Source organism: Mustela putorius, unplaced genomic scaffold, assembly GCF_011764305.1.
Source record: "Mustela putorius furo isolate JIRA1106 unplaced genomic scaffold, ASM1176430v1.1 tig00003834_pilon_pilon_pilon, whole genome shotgun sequence".
Classification (NCBI taxonomy): Eukaryota; Metazoa; Chordata; class Mammalia; order Carnivora; family Mustelidae; genus Mustela; species Mustela putorius.
The window spans coordinates 37,228,923-37,245,355 of NW_025421987.1; the positions used below are offsets into that span (position 1 = coordinate 37,228,923).

Here is a 16,433-nt window from a genome sequence, read left to right on the forward strand (position 1 = left end):
GGCGCGCCGGCTGCGGGCGTCCGGGCCGCTCCCCGGGGGCGCTGCCTCCCCCGCGCCGAGTTGGTCGCCGCCGGTTGCGCGGCGGAGGGTTGGGGGCGGAGAGGAGGCAGTGGCCGCCCGGGCCCAGGAGGGGCGCGCTGACTGCGCACGGCGAGTCCGGAGTGGCCGGACGGTTGCGGCTGGAGCTGCGTCTGGGCCCCGCACGGGGCCGGATATCGGGGGTCGGGGGCCGGAGGGAGGGCAGGGGTCGGGGGCCAGGCGAGAGGGCGACGGGGCCGGTGGAGAGCCGCAGCTCGAGGAAAGATGAGACGGTGAGTGGGTGCCGGGGACGCGGAGTTGCTTTGCTTCTCTTGCAGGCTCTGGGGACAAAAGCCCGGACTGGGGTTAGCGGAAACCTGGCCGAGCAGCTTTGGGGGGCCTGAACCCCGGGTGGTGACTGGACCCTACTGGCGAGCATCCTGGGGAGGGAGTGTCGGGATAGGGGGAAATCTCACGAAGCGATTGTAAGGAACGGGCGAGATCTGGGGGGACCGGAGGCAACTTTCCAGAACTCTGGAATGACCGACGAGAGAGGGATTGGGATCTGCGGTGGAAAGCTGCTTTGTCGCGGTGCGCGGAGGAAAGAGAAGGTCTGCTGCTGGATGGTGTGGGGCGTGGGATTCGGAAACGACCCCTTCCTACCCCCAAATATCTGGCTAGCTGCCCTTCTGTGATTCCACTGTTTCAAGAGTGCGGCTCACAAGTTTGAGCCGCGCAGAACCTCAGATTCCGACTTGGCTTTGGATCCCCCAAAGTTTGTGATATGGCGGTCTCTGTACCCCAAGAGATAGAGGCTGCAGGCGTTGGGGAATTTTCTGAACCCCCGTTTCAGCCCGCGTCGGGCAGGGCTGAGGCGCAGCTGAAATGTTTGCTGGTGCTTTCAGTAACTTAGCACTAGCAGTCATCACTTATTGAAGCGCGGAGGACCTGGCTAACTCCCGCCACCGCCAGGAAATTAAAAGGCTGACAGGCTGTCCCTTCCAGGGTAGAGGTGTCCTGTTTGCTAGAGCTTCTGAAGTCCAGCCGGCTTCCAAAGCCTGCGCATCTACCTTTCTTATGTAAAAGAAGGAACTCTGCCTGCAGCCTTTTAAGTTGGTAGACTTGCTGGGGGCTGGAAATACTCTTGGCTGGCCCTGCCCTGATCCCTAGAAGTCTTCCTTGTGCAGCTCTGAAGTAGCTCTCAAGAGTTCTAGAATGCAAGACTAGTCACTGCCAAACGCGCCTGGGAGTGGAACTCGGAGAGGAGTTGCACAAATGTGGATTCCTTTCAGTATAAGTTTTTTTGTCAGCCATATTTCCCTTCATTCTAGAAATGTGTAAGTTGCAGATACTTTCTTTCAACTATTGGAGTGTAACTTGAAGCATCCTAGTTTGGCTTAATTGAGGTGTTTGAGATCCGTCCCTGAGATTCAGACATTATTGGAGTTCAGCTGGGAGAGATCCAAATGAAGTTCAGTTTCAGAGGGTTAAACTTTTGCCCCGAGTACACTTGAATTCTTGCTTCCTGGTAGGATAGCAACAGAGTAGCTGGATTTGGGATAAATAAACCTCTAGAGTTGCCCACTATTTTACCAGAATGGCTATATCCCTGGTACCATTGCCCTCAATTGTGTAAATATTTGTTTGAATAAAGAGCTGAGTTCTTTGAAAAGTAACAGTTGTGTCTATTCACGTTTCCCTTTTCATACCCTGCACTTAGTCCTTTAAAAGTGTTTCTTTTTCACTTTACATTTTTAATGTACAGACATTTTGAAGTACAAGCGCTGTATGTACTTAAGAAACTCTGTAAAGTCCTGAAAACGTTTAAAATGGGTGTTTCCTTCGACTAGCGTAGCCTTCACCTTCTGAGACCCAGAGGTTTGCAAATCTCAGCCTTTCTCACCAGTGGGAAAATGAGATGTTTGGTTAAGAGGAGTAATGATTGCAGTTTGCAGCCTTCAGTCTGTCTCACGAAGCTGGTAGCTGCTGTTCTTTGGGCAGAGGACTGACCGTAGGGGGTGTCTCTGTTTGAAGTGGTGGAGGAAAGATACTTGGGAAATTGAGCTAAGAGTTTGCTAACCCCTATCTTCAAGAATCTAGACCAAAGCCAGAACTCATTAGCAACCTTTTCAGAAACATCTTATTTACTGGCTTTTGCACAAGAGAGGAAAGAAAAAGCCAAACTGATCAAAGCAAACCACTGGTTTTCCTTCTCTTCAAAGTGCTGTTTTGAAGTCTGTAAGCCAAGAGTTGATTCTGGAGCATACTGGGGAAGATCCTGTGAAAAGCGCAGATGAGGTTATGATTTTGTGTGCTAGTTCTCAACCCTTTGCAGGGAGGCCTGCTATGAATGATTTGTAAAGGCGGAGCTTTGTACTTCTTTCAAGTGGAATACATGTGCTTTAAAAATCTCACTGTTAGGTCTTGGTGTGCTTGACTTATTAACAATGTATCACCCATGTGAAACAAAAACAACTTTTGAGTGATGTGCCTTATTTGCAAGCCCCAATACCCATTACAGCCATGGTTCTCTATTGAGGATGAGGGGAGATTTTGCACGCCCTCCCCCGACCCCCAGGCAGGAGAAATTGGCCAATGTATGGAAACTTTTTTTGGCTGTTCCAGCTGGAGGTAGGGAACATCCCTGCTTGCCAGCTGGGCTGCATCTGGTGGGTAGAGGCCTCAGCTGCTGTGTAATATGCTACAGTACACAGAACACACCCAAAGAATTCTTCAGCTCCCAAATCTAGAGAACTGCTCTAGAATAATACTCTAAAATACTAGCTCATTACCTCATGGGCAAATGTTAATAAGATTAAGGATCTTAGTCTACTTTGGCTCTTCAGGAAACCAACTGTGTTCTAGTTAAACACAAAGAGACCATGTCGTAGAATCCTTTTCGTCAGCACCAGATTCTTTCACCCTTGGCATTAAGAGCCTCAGTATACCAAAGATGTGAAGGAACTTGTGTTCACAGACAACTTGGAGTTCATTTAAAAATCACAGAATTTGGGAGTGTTAGGGCACAAGGGAGCCTCAGAGATAACCAAGTTCAACCTTCTTATTTTATAGATGTGAAAACAGAGATGTCCAGAGATTAGTGACTCATAAGGTCTCAAGTGAGTTTGTGGCAGATGTAGTTCTGGGTATAACCCAGAATTAGAGAATTTAGAAATTGATATTCAAGCCACTGTAATAAACAAACAAACAGACCAAAAAACTCAATCCTGGACCTGACCCGTCGTGAGAGTTTGGAGTTTAGAGGTACCATTCTCCATGAGGAAATAAATAAACCCTTGACTGGAGGAGAGTAGCGTCAGCCATGGAGGCAGTGGATCAGACTCTGGGTGTGCTGGCCCGAAGAAGGAAATCATTCCATTGTGTGACCTGTGACACTCCACATGTGATGCTTGCACCGTCCTTCCCTCGGCAAAGTGGGCAACAGATGGTTTCACAAACACAGCAGATGCTGCTTTTGAATCCAGGTACAAAACAGAACATTTGAGATTTTTGGTCCCTCCCTGCCTTATGGGTTAAGAGTAGAGTATATGAATGGATAGAGTTGTCTTGGACAAAAGGGAAATGAGAGTGGCCTCCTGAGTATGGGGTTTAAAAAGACACCTGGTATATAAGGAAATGAGCACACATGGGGGCAATTTGGGGGGAAATTCTCATGATGAATGGCTATCTATGATAACTGTGATTGCACAGGGCTTGGGTTAGGAGCTCGGCTATCCTTTGGGCAAGTGAGACAGAAGAATCCTGGAAATAAAAAGAAATCCTCTTCTCCGACTCCTTTGCCCATGATGCACTCAACTTGCCTGAATAGTGCAGGACCTGCAAGTCAAATCTAACTCCTGTGCCATTGTGCTTTCTTATACCCCCATCTCTACCACTCCATCTGTTTACCTAATGGGGAAGAACACGATAGTAGCATAAAGCTATTGTTAATTTCCTAGGAGAGTTTAAAAAGGAGGGCATTTGTGAATGGCTGCTTGTATAAAGGTGTTATCTCAGTGAGCTTGGAATTATCAGAAGAGCCGTGTCCATATGGCCCGATCAGTGACAAACATTTGTATGCTAACATTTACAGTTCGACGTTTAGTCATTAGGCTTGTGATTACGGATTCTAGTTCTGTGTGCTAAGTGATCCTGCCGTGGTAGTTAATAATGCTCTAGTTTCAGAGGTTTGGGCATTAGGAAAACTTTTTTTCATATGCCTTTCTTGGGAGAGGTGGGAATTCTGAACTGTGCTGAGGTAAGTTGTTCTTATTTCAACAGCGAGCCAGTGGGTGCACCTCAAGGCCAAGCACACAGTAGAATATTTAGAAATGATTTGAAAGTGAGGACTTTTTAAAGGGGTCTGCTGCCTGCAGGTACCACAATAAAGAACAGTAGCAGCCCCTCCCATGATCCCCCTTTTTTATTTTTCATTTTTTTCAGACGATGGGAGGAGAAGATGTGAGTTGACTTTGTTTTTTATGTTGTTTTGTTTTAAATAACTGTTGCTTGGAAATATTTATTGGCATTTGAGTAACATGACTCGTCTTTTGAAAGTGAATGAGACCAAATACGGTAGCTCAGGTTGTCAGATCTCTTCAGGATAAACAGAGAAGAACTTGTCTCCATCACACAGGATTTGAATCTTCTAGGGGTTAATTTACACACAGTTGTTTTCATGATATTTAGGGATGTTTCTGACATGTGACTATAGCTGTAGCAGCTAATGGTCAATAATAGAAAAGAAACCCAGGTTTAAAAATCATTTTATTGAGATGTGACAGGAAAATCAGGGATTGGAGAAGCTTGCTATACAAAGAAACAGATAAGATCTAGAGTGCAAGCTGTCACATGGAAAAGTTTTTGAGAGTTTTTTTTATAAGAGACGTTTTGGTTAGTGTGTAGAAGTTGATTTATTAGACAAACTGCTTTTTCTTACTTTACAAATTAAGGGAAAGGAAAAGTTTGTGCATGCCAATATTTAATATCATTACCTCAGGCAGGGTCGGCCTTTTCTAAGACTTGCTGCTAATTCTGGAGTTCTGCGGAAATTAGTGTTGATCATCTTGGAATATTTGGTTTGCACATTGTGTGTGACTTCTCCAGATGGCAGTATGCTTGTGGAATTAGCATATGGAATAGAAAAAGGCTAAAGGTTACAAGATTTTTCTTAGATGTATTTCTTGACCACTGTAGTACTAAAGCAAGGACAGTTAAAGCAAAGGAAAGCCTGCTCCTGTGTTCTTTCGACTAGTTCAGACCCAGCATGAATAGTGCTTCAGAGCCAATAGATACTCAGGGGAGACTGGGAAGTGATGTCTGGCTGCCACGCTGCTAACGTCATCGTAGAAGTAGGTTTTCGAAAACAACTTAAGATTTTTTAAGGAAATGGCAAGCTATGGGAGTGCAGAGCAAGTATTTCTTATACATCATGCTGAATCAAGTACCCTGATATTGCATTAACATAGCTCTGACTGGGCCTTTTTCCCACTATGTTATGCTGAAACAATGTACCATGCCCTTGGAATGTCATGGGCAACAGCGTGGGGGCAAGCTTTTCCCAGTTAGGTCGCTGCCACCTTATCACTAAAACATGTTTCTGTTCTGTGGTCATTTCCATTTCCTGCGTTGTAGAACTGGCACTCCTGTGTTACTGAACCAGCATCTCCGTGAGTCTAGAAAGCTGGAGCAGGAAGAACACCCAGGTCGCCCTTACCATTTTAAATATGGGAAGCCTCTGCTAAGACAAGGTGAAGACAGGCAAAGTGACTTGCTCTGGCTCCTGCTTCTGCTGGAGATTTTGGCAGAACCGGGACTAGGACGGGTCTCCTGACTCATGCCCCTGGCAGCCTGTCCAGTGTTCTCTGTACTAGATTGGCCATTACAAAAAAAAAAAATAACATCCTAATGAAACCATTTCCTTTATTAGGTCTTTTGGTCACAGTTATAAACAACAGCATTGATTAAATTGAATTTAGTTAGTTGATTATGGATCTCTGCTGGTTCAAGTCCTTTCTCTTTCCCTCCCAAGCAATAACTGGTCTTTATTTATTATTATAATAAAGCAGTGTCTTATAATACCCACTCTACGTAATCAACCATTAAGTAATGAGGAGATGGTGTCATGACCATTTCATTTTGTTTACTTTACGGCATTTTTGAAATCCATCTGCTCAGTTTTTGAGTTGAAGGGAAAAACACGACTTTGGAAGATGTGGTTACCTTGTGTTTGTTTCATCTCTCCTAAGCCTACTTAAGCTCTGACTATTCCCAGTTCATAAATTTTGGGTAAGAGAATGGGGAATGTAGTGTTTGGGGATTTAGGGAATGTTACTTTGGAAGATTAAAAGATGACTCTTAAGAGATTGCATTTTGATCAGTAGACTGGAATGTGGACAGGGTGGTAAAAAGATCAAAGTTTGGTCCCTTAGACTCTCAGCTTCCAGTTCAAGTCCCTAATGGTGGTTTCAGGATCAAGAGAGAGCATCTTTATCCCAATATGATCCCAAGGTCAACATCTTTCTTGCTTGGAATTGGCCTTGAGTTGAAGGATGCTTTTTCCTGGAGGACCCCCTACTTTGGGACACGAATCTGAAGTAAGCTGTGCGCGCGCGCGTGCACACACACACACACACACACACAGACATGACCCCCAGTTTAGCTATTTCCCGAGTCCCCCCCACTTCTCTGGTTTTATCTTCACTATGGTGATAACATAACAGAGGAGGACTCTTCCAGGTTTATAGTCAGAATCATTCAACCCAGGAATGAATTATACCAACGATCAGAAAAAAGAAACATCTGGAAACATTGGATTTGGGGGGAGGGGAGATTTCAGGAATCTTCATCCTGACCTGAAACTGTTTTAGGATTCTATAAAGAACTCTGAAAAATATGAGTCTAAATTTCTTCTAACTCTCTCACTTTCAAAGAGGGAGGAACCTAATTTATCTATAAAGCTTGTCAGTCTCTCTTAGCACAAATCTGTAATAAGGCATGTGTGTGTGTGTGTGTGTGTGTTAAAGTATTTTTGAGGCTCACATTCTTCAAGATATAGCAAGGTTGGCAGTTTTTGTGAATACTTCTACATTTTAACTTTCTGAGGAGATGGTTCTTCTTTGGGCACACTTAGTGGTGAAATTTAGTTACTGCACCTAGCATTATCTAGCAAGCATTCTGAATGTAACCGCCTGACCCTTGGAATCTGGACAATGCATTTTTTTTTCAAATTTACCCCATGTGTTTAAAAAAATTAGCTTTTAAGAGCTAATTTTAAGAGCTTCAATATGATAGAGGGTTAATATTTCATACTTTAAAAAAATTAGGTAGAAGCCACTGATAGGACCCCATGATGCTTTGTAAAGTGAACCAGTGTTATTTTTAAGTCAATATTTGTTCATATATTTTTATTCATATTGATTTTCAAAATGCATACATCTTACCTTTTAAGTATTTTCTTATGGAAAATTTTAAGCGTACACAAAAGTTAACAGAATAATACAGTGAAGTCTCACGTACCTTCCATATGTGATCCTAAGCTTGCTTCATCTGTAGACCTTACTTCTTCCCCCAAAACATGGATTGTTATAAAGCAAATTTTAAACACTATACTATTTCGTTCATAAATAATTTAAAATAACTCGAAGAGATTAGGGCTTTTTAAAAATAACTATATTATTAGTACACCTAAAAAAATAACATTTACAATATCATCTATTTTCTAGTCACCGTCCAGATTCTTTTTATCTCATAAAATTTTTTTAATAATTGGACTGTTCAAAACAAGATTCAAATAAGGCCTATGCATTACATTTAATTGGCATGTCTCCCAAGTCTCCTTTAATCCAGAACAGCTCCCTCTCTTTCTTGTTCTTTTTTTTTTTTCCTTTGCCATATGCTGGTTGAAGATACTGGGATGTGTTGTTGTTGTTTTGTAGCCTTTCCCATATTCTAGATTTAAGTGATAGCATCTCTGTGGTGGTTATTATATTTCCTCGGCCTTGTGTTTTCTGTAATCAGAGACAGCATGTTTTTAATTAGAGACCTTTCCTGCCACGTCACTGTGTTGAGCTGAATTTATAATATATGTATGTAAATGTTTATTGCATTAATATTGTCTCTTTTTAAAAATATTGCTAAAGCTGCTTTAATACCGGCATGAACACTGATGTGAATCTAACCGGTAAAAGTCACATCTTGAGGACGTAGGTGCAAGTCAGGGGTTTTGTGGGTGGGAAAAGAATCTGAATGGCCCATCTGTGTTTTGAGGTTGTTTGTGCTTTGTGGCCTGCCTCCTGCCTGCCTTCCTCACCGGCTGGAGAGAGCCGTCACAGGAAACGTGCTGCCGAATTCCTTGGAGATTCTAAGGAATATTTCAAAGTTCGTACCAAGAAGTCTCATTGAAGGGACTCGCACAAATTTTTATTCAAATCCGCATACTTGATGTTTTACTAAAACTCTTCGCTGCAGTCCTCTAAGATTTGTATTCCCATATAACCCTCTGGACTTCCAGAAAATAGCCTCTGATTCAGGAGATAAAGATCCTCATTTAAAGTAGGGCTATTGCTGTAGGTTGTGATTACTTTTAGGAACCTTGGAATACCGTGTGGAGTTCTTTTTTGGACAGAGCTTAGACTTCAGTACAGAGAGAGATGACAGAAGGGATCGGTGACGTGGGGTTAGCCTCCTTTATTGTGATAGGAAGGAGCTGGAACTCCTTCTAACTTTCTGTCCTCACTCCTTCCAGCTGCGTTACATGTCCTCATTACCCCTCATCGCTCACTGCTCCCATCTGTGCTCGGTCCTCCCTCCAGGAGTATTTGATGCTTCTGATCTTTCTTTAATGGTTTCCCTGACTACTTAGGTGACTCAAGAATATAATGTAGCCAAGCTTCAAAAGCAAAACCAAAGCGGACCAAGAGAGAAACTGTGTGATCGGTGTCCTGAGAAGTCATGTCAGCCATTCCATGGTCCTCACCTCTCTCCCCGGCCCGGCTGTGGGTCCCCCTGCCGGCCGGCCAATTGCAAGGGGGCCCTGAGTTGTCTCAGTTCTGGGGAGCCTTCCCTGGCAGTCCTGGCGAGCCTTCGTGTGTTTCCTGCTGCCGTGGGCATGTCTGTGTCATGCTTGTCTGTGAGGGTGTGGGTGCATAACTGCCCGCGGTTAAGATTTACAGCCACCTGTGAATGGGTTCCATCTGCAGAGACAAAAGAACCTCCTTACTCTGCCATTCAAAATACATTAATTCCTGTGGGACTGCTTTTTTTTTTTTTTTGGATCTTACAGGAAAATGAAAATATCCTCCTTTGAGATGATCAACCCATGTGTGTGTGTGTCTAATGGATAATAATGATTTCGTTCAAATAGGCAGACCTTTTTTTTTTTCCTTTTTTTTAGAGTTTATCTGTTTACCTGAGAGGGAGAGCAAGAGAGAGCACAAGAGTCAGAGGGAGAGTCAAACTCCCGGCTGAGCAGAGAGCCCAATGTGGAACTTGATCCCACAACTCTGGGATCATGACCTGAGCCCAAGGCAGATGCTTTGCCTACGGAGCCACCCAGGTGCCCCGAAATAGGCAGATCTTTAAATGACAAAGAACATGGTGCAAGGGGAGAGGAGTGGGAATCTACTGGCTGCTCTGTTTATTTGCAAAAAGAACAAGAAGGGTACTCGGTCTACTACTAGAGGTGTTTTTCTTGTCTGCACTGGGAGAGAAAAGCTTGAGTGAGGAGCAAGAGTTTAAAGGAGCAGAGTTTAGGACGTGGGATGAGGGAGTGGTGGATGAGGAGATGAGTGCTGAGATGATGATTTCGGGATGCTCGCCGACACTGTGTGTGGAGGGCCATCTGTGGAGCAGACAGGGTCTGGGGATATTTGCGGGGAGGAGGTGTTTGCCTGTGGGTGTAGGGCTGAGTGGAGAGGTGAGGCTTGTTTGCAGAGATGGAGGAGACCGAGAAGGATTTAGTGATGAAAGGAAATATTTGTTCAAAAGGAGGGTATGTTTGTGAAAGGGAGAGCGGAGAGCACTGATTTCAGTGAGGATGGTGTTTGGATAACAGAGGATGGGGGACGTGGGGGGAATGGCTGCTTTCGGGGCCCTGAAATAAGAATATGGCTAGAGAAGGAAGTGCTTGTTCCTGAAGCTTCTCGTTAGCCACTGCCCCCACCCCCACCCCACACATCATGTTTTCTTGTTGAGATTAGTGGAAAAAGAGGGAGGTTTTGTATCCATTGTTCTCCATTCTTAAGCTTGGAGTTTGAGGCTGAAATAGATTTCCCGGTTTTCCCTTTTCGTCCTCTCAAAGCTCCCCCTCCAGCCCCATCTGCTGCGGCAGGAATACCCCTCCTCCCTAGAATTCCTGTAAAGAATGGCACTGCTTCTGAGGGACTGCTCTACGCTGGTGTCTGAATTCAATTACATGTCATCAGTGCTTGCTTTATTTATAACCTCGCCATATTGTAAACATCAGCGCTGAAAGAGACCAGCCCCTGGACCACCAGTGTTCTGGAAGAGCTTTGAACACCAGCGTCAGCCGTGGTCTGCGACAGCAGAGGTGCCCTGAGCCAGCCCCCAATCTCCATGGGCCTGTGTAGGGCACAGTGGAGACTCAGACTTTTTATTTTATTTTATTTATTTTTTTTTTTTAAAGATTTTATTTATTTATTTGACAGAGAGAGATCCACAAGTAGGCAGAGAGGCAGGCAGAGAGAGAGAGAGGGAAGCAGGCTCCCTGCTGAGCAGAGAGCCCGATGCGGGACTCGATCCCAGGACTCCGAGATCATGACCTGAGCCGAAGGCAGTGGCTTAACCCACTGAGCCACCCAGGCGCCCTCAGACTTTTTAATAAGGTAGAAATTTTCATCGATACCTTCCTGATCTTGGAGGGTTATTATTTTTTTCTAAGTTTGCTTCCATAATCTACATCCTCACCTCTTCCCAGCTATATGAAGCAGTCTCCACTCTCCCATGGTCTGTCCTGCTCCGCCAGTCCTCCACTGATGAATCCCTGCTGTCCTGGGTGACCCTAAGAAGTGTCTGTGCATGACAGCGTCAGACGACAAGTAATGCATCATATAGTTAAGGACCCCTCCAAACTGTTTTGGGTTTCTGGATAACTGCATTTATATGGACCAGACTGTAAGTCCTTCTCCCTTAACACAACACAACGCAAGGCAGTGCAATGCAACGCAACACACATTTTATGTTAATTTGTTTGTTTCTTAAAACTTACCTTTCTGAGTGTGTTTTCAGCCTCTTGAAACCTAGATCCCTCCAGCGCTGGCCATTGCAGAGCTGTAAAATCACAGCTGGTGACACAGTTTCAACGGGGTCAGCTTCACTGTATTGTTACTGAGTGTAAAGGGCACTGGAGAACCCTTGTTTCAAAACAGATGCCAGAACTGTGTCAGAGAGGAAAGGAGCTACCAAAAAACTTACCAACACGATCCTCGAGATTAGTTTTTCACATAATTTTCTTCTCTAGGGAAAAAGTGCTGTGAGTTTCTGTGCAATCTTCCGGAGATCTCTTCATGACTTCTGGCATTTTCTAATTGACAGTGAGCTGATGTACATTTCAGGTGATAAAATAATAGGAGCTCTGGGGGGATTAAATTTATGGATTGGAAAGTAAGCCCAAATGTTAACACACATTAACTTCTTTCCTGTTTAGACTTCCCAGTGTTGTCTTTTCTCTCGGACGGGCACCAGATGCCTTCTCCCCTTCTCCACGCCCATTCTGTGGATATGCATGTAATAGACACAGTTTCTAAAGCCCTCAGGACTCTTGCTTCTATAGTAACAACGCAGTCATTTTACAATTCCCCTAAGACTTCTTTTTGTTTGCATAAGATGTTTAGGAAACCCAAAATAAACACATCAGTGTAGACCCAGAAGCCAGGTTGGAAAAATGAGCCTTCCTCACCTGCCTCCCCTTTCACACATGTCAGTGCAGATCGCTCTCCGCCATGCCCTCCCTCTTTGACAACACTTGCCTTTTACCTGCCACCATCCTAGTTCTTACTCAGCTGTGGTCTCTGATGCATTCTGTTTGCAGTGTTCCTGTCCCAACAATCCTTCCCTCATTTCCAGGGAATTCATTAAACCCAAACTCTCCCAACTGGGTTCTCTACCTTCCCGCCTCTCCCCTCCTTGCTCACGATTTCATCCTCCTTCAAAGGACATGCTGATACCGTTCTCCGTCCTCCTGTGCTTTCCCCATTTCTAAACTTCCACTTATGCGATCTCACCTGCAGTGAAGAGAATACTCTGGAAGGAGGGAAGGAAGGACAATCTGCCATGATTGTCACGCCCAGGCTCAGAAAGGGCACCAGCTGATTCTTTACCTTTTGAGTTGAATTGATTGGTGGAATTAAAAGATACCAAGTTGAGACAAGTATACAGATGCACTCAGCTAGGGCAGGTAAACCAAACTTCAGGAAAATGAGTCAGTTCTATATTTGTATTTGGTGATAAATTTTTACATGTACAGCCAAATGTTTACATAACCTTAACAGACCCAGTGAGATTGAACTGAAAAACTAGCGTTTCAAACATGAATATCCCTTCAGATACTCTCTGGAACATTCTTCCATCCACATCATACTTGACTTTCCCCTACAAGTATGTATGTATGGGGGAGAAATGTTGCATGTTTCTCAAATATGGCTTCTTATTTGCAAATTTCCTGCTTGCCTCTTTCCCAGAGTCTATAAAGCTGAATTTTTCAGCAACTACTGTGTTGCAGTATTTTGGTATTGCATTTTGTTGGGCCAACCAAACTGTTTGAGGAAAGCTTGTGTGAGGAGGTGAGGCGTATCAAGGGTTAGCACCCTATAATGCAGTGAGAAGTCTGTAGTAGTTTGGTATTCTCTCGTTTTATTTCCCCAAATGAAGAAGGAAGAGAATTTGTTAGTATTTTATTTGGGTTATTAAGTAGCATTTGCAACTGTAAACAAGTTCAAATATAGTAACATAGTTTATTATCTGAAATGACATCATCATCTTAGATGGCTGAATCAAAAATTAAGCTTTTTGTTTCCCATACCAAAATAGAATTTATTTGCTTTATACATAGTGACCTGACCAGTTTTATTAGGAGAAAACAGAAAAACTATACTCTTTAAGAAAATCAAACTTTTAAACATCCATTTTTGACATGAGGTGTTAAACCCTTCAGCTCTGTGCTGTTCACAGAGTAAATATTTAAAACGCAGTGTTTGGGCTCACTGTTTAATTTTTGACTTCTACTTAATCACGTGTGCTCTGGCTTGCTTTCAGGATTGCTGTCTCTGCACATTGTGGGAATTCTTCTAACTTAGCTCTGTTTCCCATTTTATATACATTATCTTAAAAACCAAAGTCTCCCCACTAACTGACTTTAATTTTCTTCTTGTCTATTCTAATATCTCATGGATTTCCTTTTGTAGCCTTGTCTAAAATATCCTAAATTGTTGGAAGGTTGCTTTCCAATTTAAACCACTCTCAGGCTAGGCAAATGGCTGGGACCCTTGAGGGCATATCATATATGGTGGTGGAAAGGGGTAACGATTTAGATTACTATGAGAGAGAAATGCATCATTATTAAATACAGTTCATCTTAGCAGAGTTACGTACTAGACTTTTTTTTCAAAAAGGAGCATGATATAGAAAATAACCATAACTTTTTCCTTACACAATTTTTGTTATTAATTCCATCGGAGACAGGATATTTGCTGCATATGCAAATAGCATAACCTCTGATGGGCTTGGGAGTTTGTTTATACCCTTAAAAACACGGAATTTTAGGTGTTGAAGTGGTCTTATGCTACCATCAGATAGTACTCATCAGATTCCCTTTCCTTCAGGGGACTAGACTTTGTTGTCATTTCTTTCCACCATGTTTTCCATAGACTCCCCACTCTCACTGGTTTTTTATCCTTTACCAGCGCATCAGTCAGTTTTCTGTAAAGGTACGTGTCACCCTGTATGGCAATCATTTGTTCATATGAGTGGCTTTCTCTTTGGATCATAAACTGTGTAAAGGCGGGAAGTGGTCTATGACCACATACTTCCCAGTGGCCAGCTGAAAGCCTAGTTTATGGTAAGAACTTAAGGAAGATTAACACCCTCGTAGTAGCTAACAACCCCCAAATCTCAGTGGCTTAAGACAGTCTTGGGTTGGCAAGGGTCCTGTTTCACGGTGTCCTCATTGAGGGGGATAGGCTAATAAAGTCTGGATAAACTTGGATGCATGCTAGGCATCTTGGCAAGGGGATGGAAAGAGTGAATCATGCCCCAGCCCTTCGTGTTTCAGCTTGGAACTGACATGTCACTTTCTCTCATAGTGTCTTGATCAAAGCAGGAAACATAGCCATACACGACTATGACCCTGGGAGCAAGAGCAACACCTCTTTGTTTCTGAGAAAAGAGAACAGGAATGTTCGCCAGTGCCACTAATACCTAAGTCAGTATCTGATACATGGTGGGCACCTGAGAACCATTGAATGAATGAAATACTTAGAACTTTCTGCTGGGATTTTAGATTTTTCAGCACAGTAAGCAGAACCACTTCAAATATATATACTGTTAACTACATTTTTAAAAATTAATTAATTTAATTTTTAAATATTTTTTCCGTGTAACAGTATTCATTGTTTTTTGCACCACACCCAGTGCTCCATGCAATATGTGCCCTCCTTAGTACCCACCACCTGGCTCCCCCAACCTCCCACCCCCCACCTCTTCAAAACCCTCAGATTGTTTTTCAGAGTCCATAGTCTCTCATGGTTCACTTCCCCTTCCAATTTCCCTCAACTCCCTTCTCCTCTCCATCTCCCCTTGTCCTCCATGCTATTTGTTATGCTCCATAAATAAGTGAAACCATATGATAATTGACTCTCTCTGCTTGACTTATTTCACTCAGCATAATCTCGTCCAGTCCCATCCATGTTGCTACAAAAGTTGGATATTCATCCTTTCTGATGGAGGCATAATACTCTAGTATATTTGGACCACATCTTCCTTATCCATTCGTCCATTGAAGGGCATCTTGGTTCTTCCCACAGTTTGGCGACCATGGCCATTGCTGCTATAAACATTGGGGTACAGATGGCCCTTCTTTTCACTACATCTATATCTTTGGGGTAAATACCCAGTATGTTAACTACATTTTTTAGAAGATGAGGATGCTAAAATTACTTTACAAGCTATGTTCAGCAGACTTTTGAGAATTGTCTTGTAATCACTCTGTTCACTTTACTCATATTAGGAAAGGCATTGTGCTTGATTTTCTAGTTTTTCAGATGCTTAGAGTATGGAATGGGTAAATTTGCATGATTTAATGCTATGCCTGAGCCATTAAGAAGAAGAGCTGGGGAAAATGTTAAAGTCGTCAAATATTTACATATTAAGTTAGTCTGACCAAGAAGCTTTTTTAGAAGAGTTAATATCTGGCTCAACAATTGGACAAGCGCTTCGGAAAAATGAGAACGTAATCGACTTAAAAGTGAAGTATTTCTAAGTACATTTAAGTTCTACTTTCTTAGCAAATTTCAGTGATGTAACAATGTTTTCAACTACAGTGTAGTGTAGTTTTGTACTAGATCCTCAGATACCCATCTTGTAGCTGAAAGTCTGTGCCAACTCATTTACAACTTGAACGTTCTCTCTCTCTCTCACACACACGCACAGACACACATACGTGTTTGTGAAGTGATGGATGTGTTAACTAACGGGATGGTGAGACGCCATTCATAACATAATGTACATTAAGTCACCATAGTGTCCATTTTAAATATCTTACAGTTTTATCTGTCAGTCATACCTCAATAAAGCAGAAATAAAATAAATATTTGGGTTATTCCCCGCCCCATAATAAATAGCACTGTAATGTCTTCATGGCCCCCTTTTTTCCTTGTTTCTTCAGTTAGAAAATATTTAACTTGAGGGAATTGGCCAAGGTTTGCTGAAATTTCAGCATGGCCGACCAAGCGGAAAGAAGTCTGTTGAGAACAGAGGGGAGCATGACTGGAGGTCATCTTGATTTCAGTCCTCCAAGGGGACAGAGGGAGGTGTGTCTGAAACCAGGCTTGTGTTGCTCTCAAGGTCATAGCTGGTGGTCATAGGCAATTGCTGAAAGGGATATTTGGCTTGGGAGCAGAGATGGCACTGACCCTGAAGACTGAAAGATCTGACAAAGGCCAGATTGTAGGACCAGATTCCATCTGGGAGGCAGTTCTAAAGGAGAGTCTCAATTTTTTTTTTTTTTTAAGGTCTGCTCCAAAAGATAATCATGGTTTTAATCCCTCAAGGCAGGAATTTGGGCTGGAGGGTAGAGAACCCCAAGCAGAGCTTATTGGGGGAAACTGAGCTTTACAAGTTGATCAGTACTTAGCCCATCTAGGATTTAAGCACCCAGACTGTTACTTGGTCCCAGCCTGGGT

At 43.2% G+C, this 16,433-nt stretch overlaps 1 protein-coding gene across 26 annotated transcripts in view; it reads left to right on the forward strand.

Moving 5' to 3' along the window:
* Positions 1-16,433, forward strand: part of PHLDB2 (pleckstrin homology like domain family B member 2) — a 227,344-nt gene that overhangs the window by 122,790 nt on the left and 88,121 nt on the right. The window contains exon 1 of one of the 26 annotated variants that reach the window (XM_045088339.1): positions 18-311. The exons of the other annotated variants lie outside the window; for them this stretch is intronic. The gene's annotated coding sequence lies outside the window, so the exon portion shown is untranslated. Of the gene's footprint in view, positions 1-17; positions 312-16,433 lie in introns of those variants that run through there. 26 annotated transcript variants of the gene reach the window in all.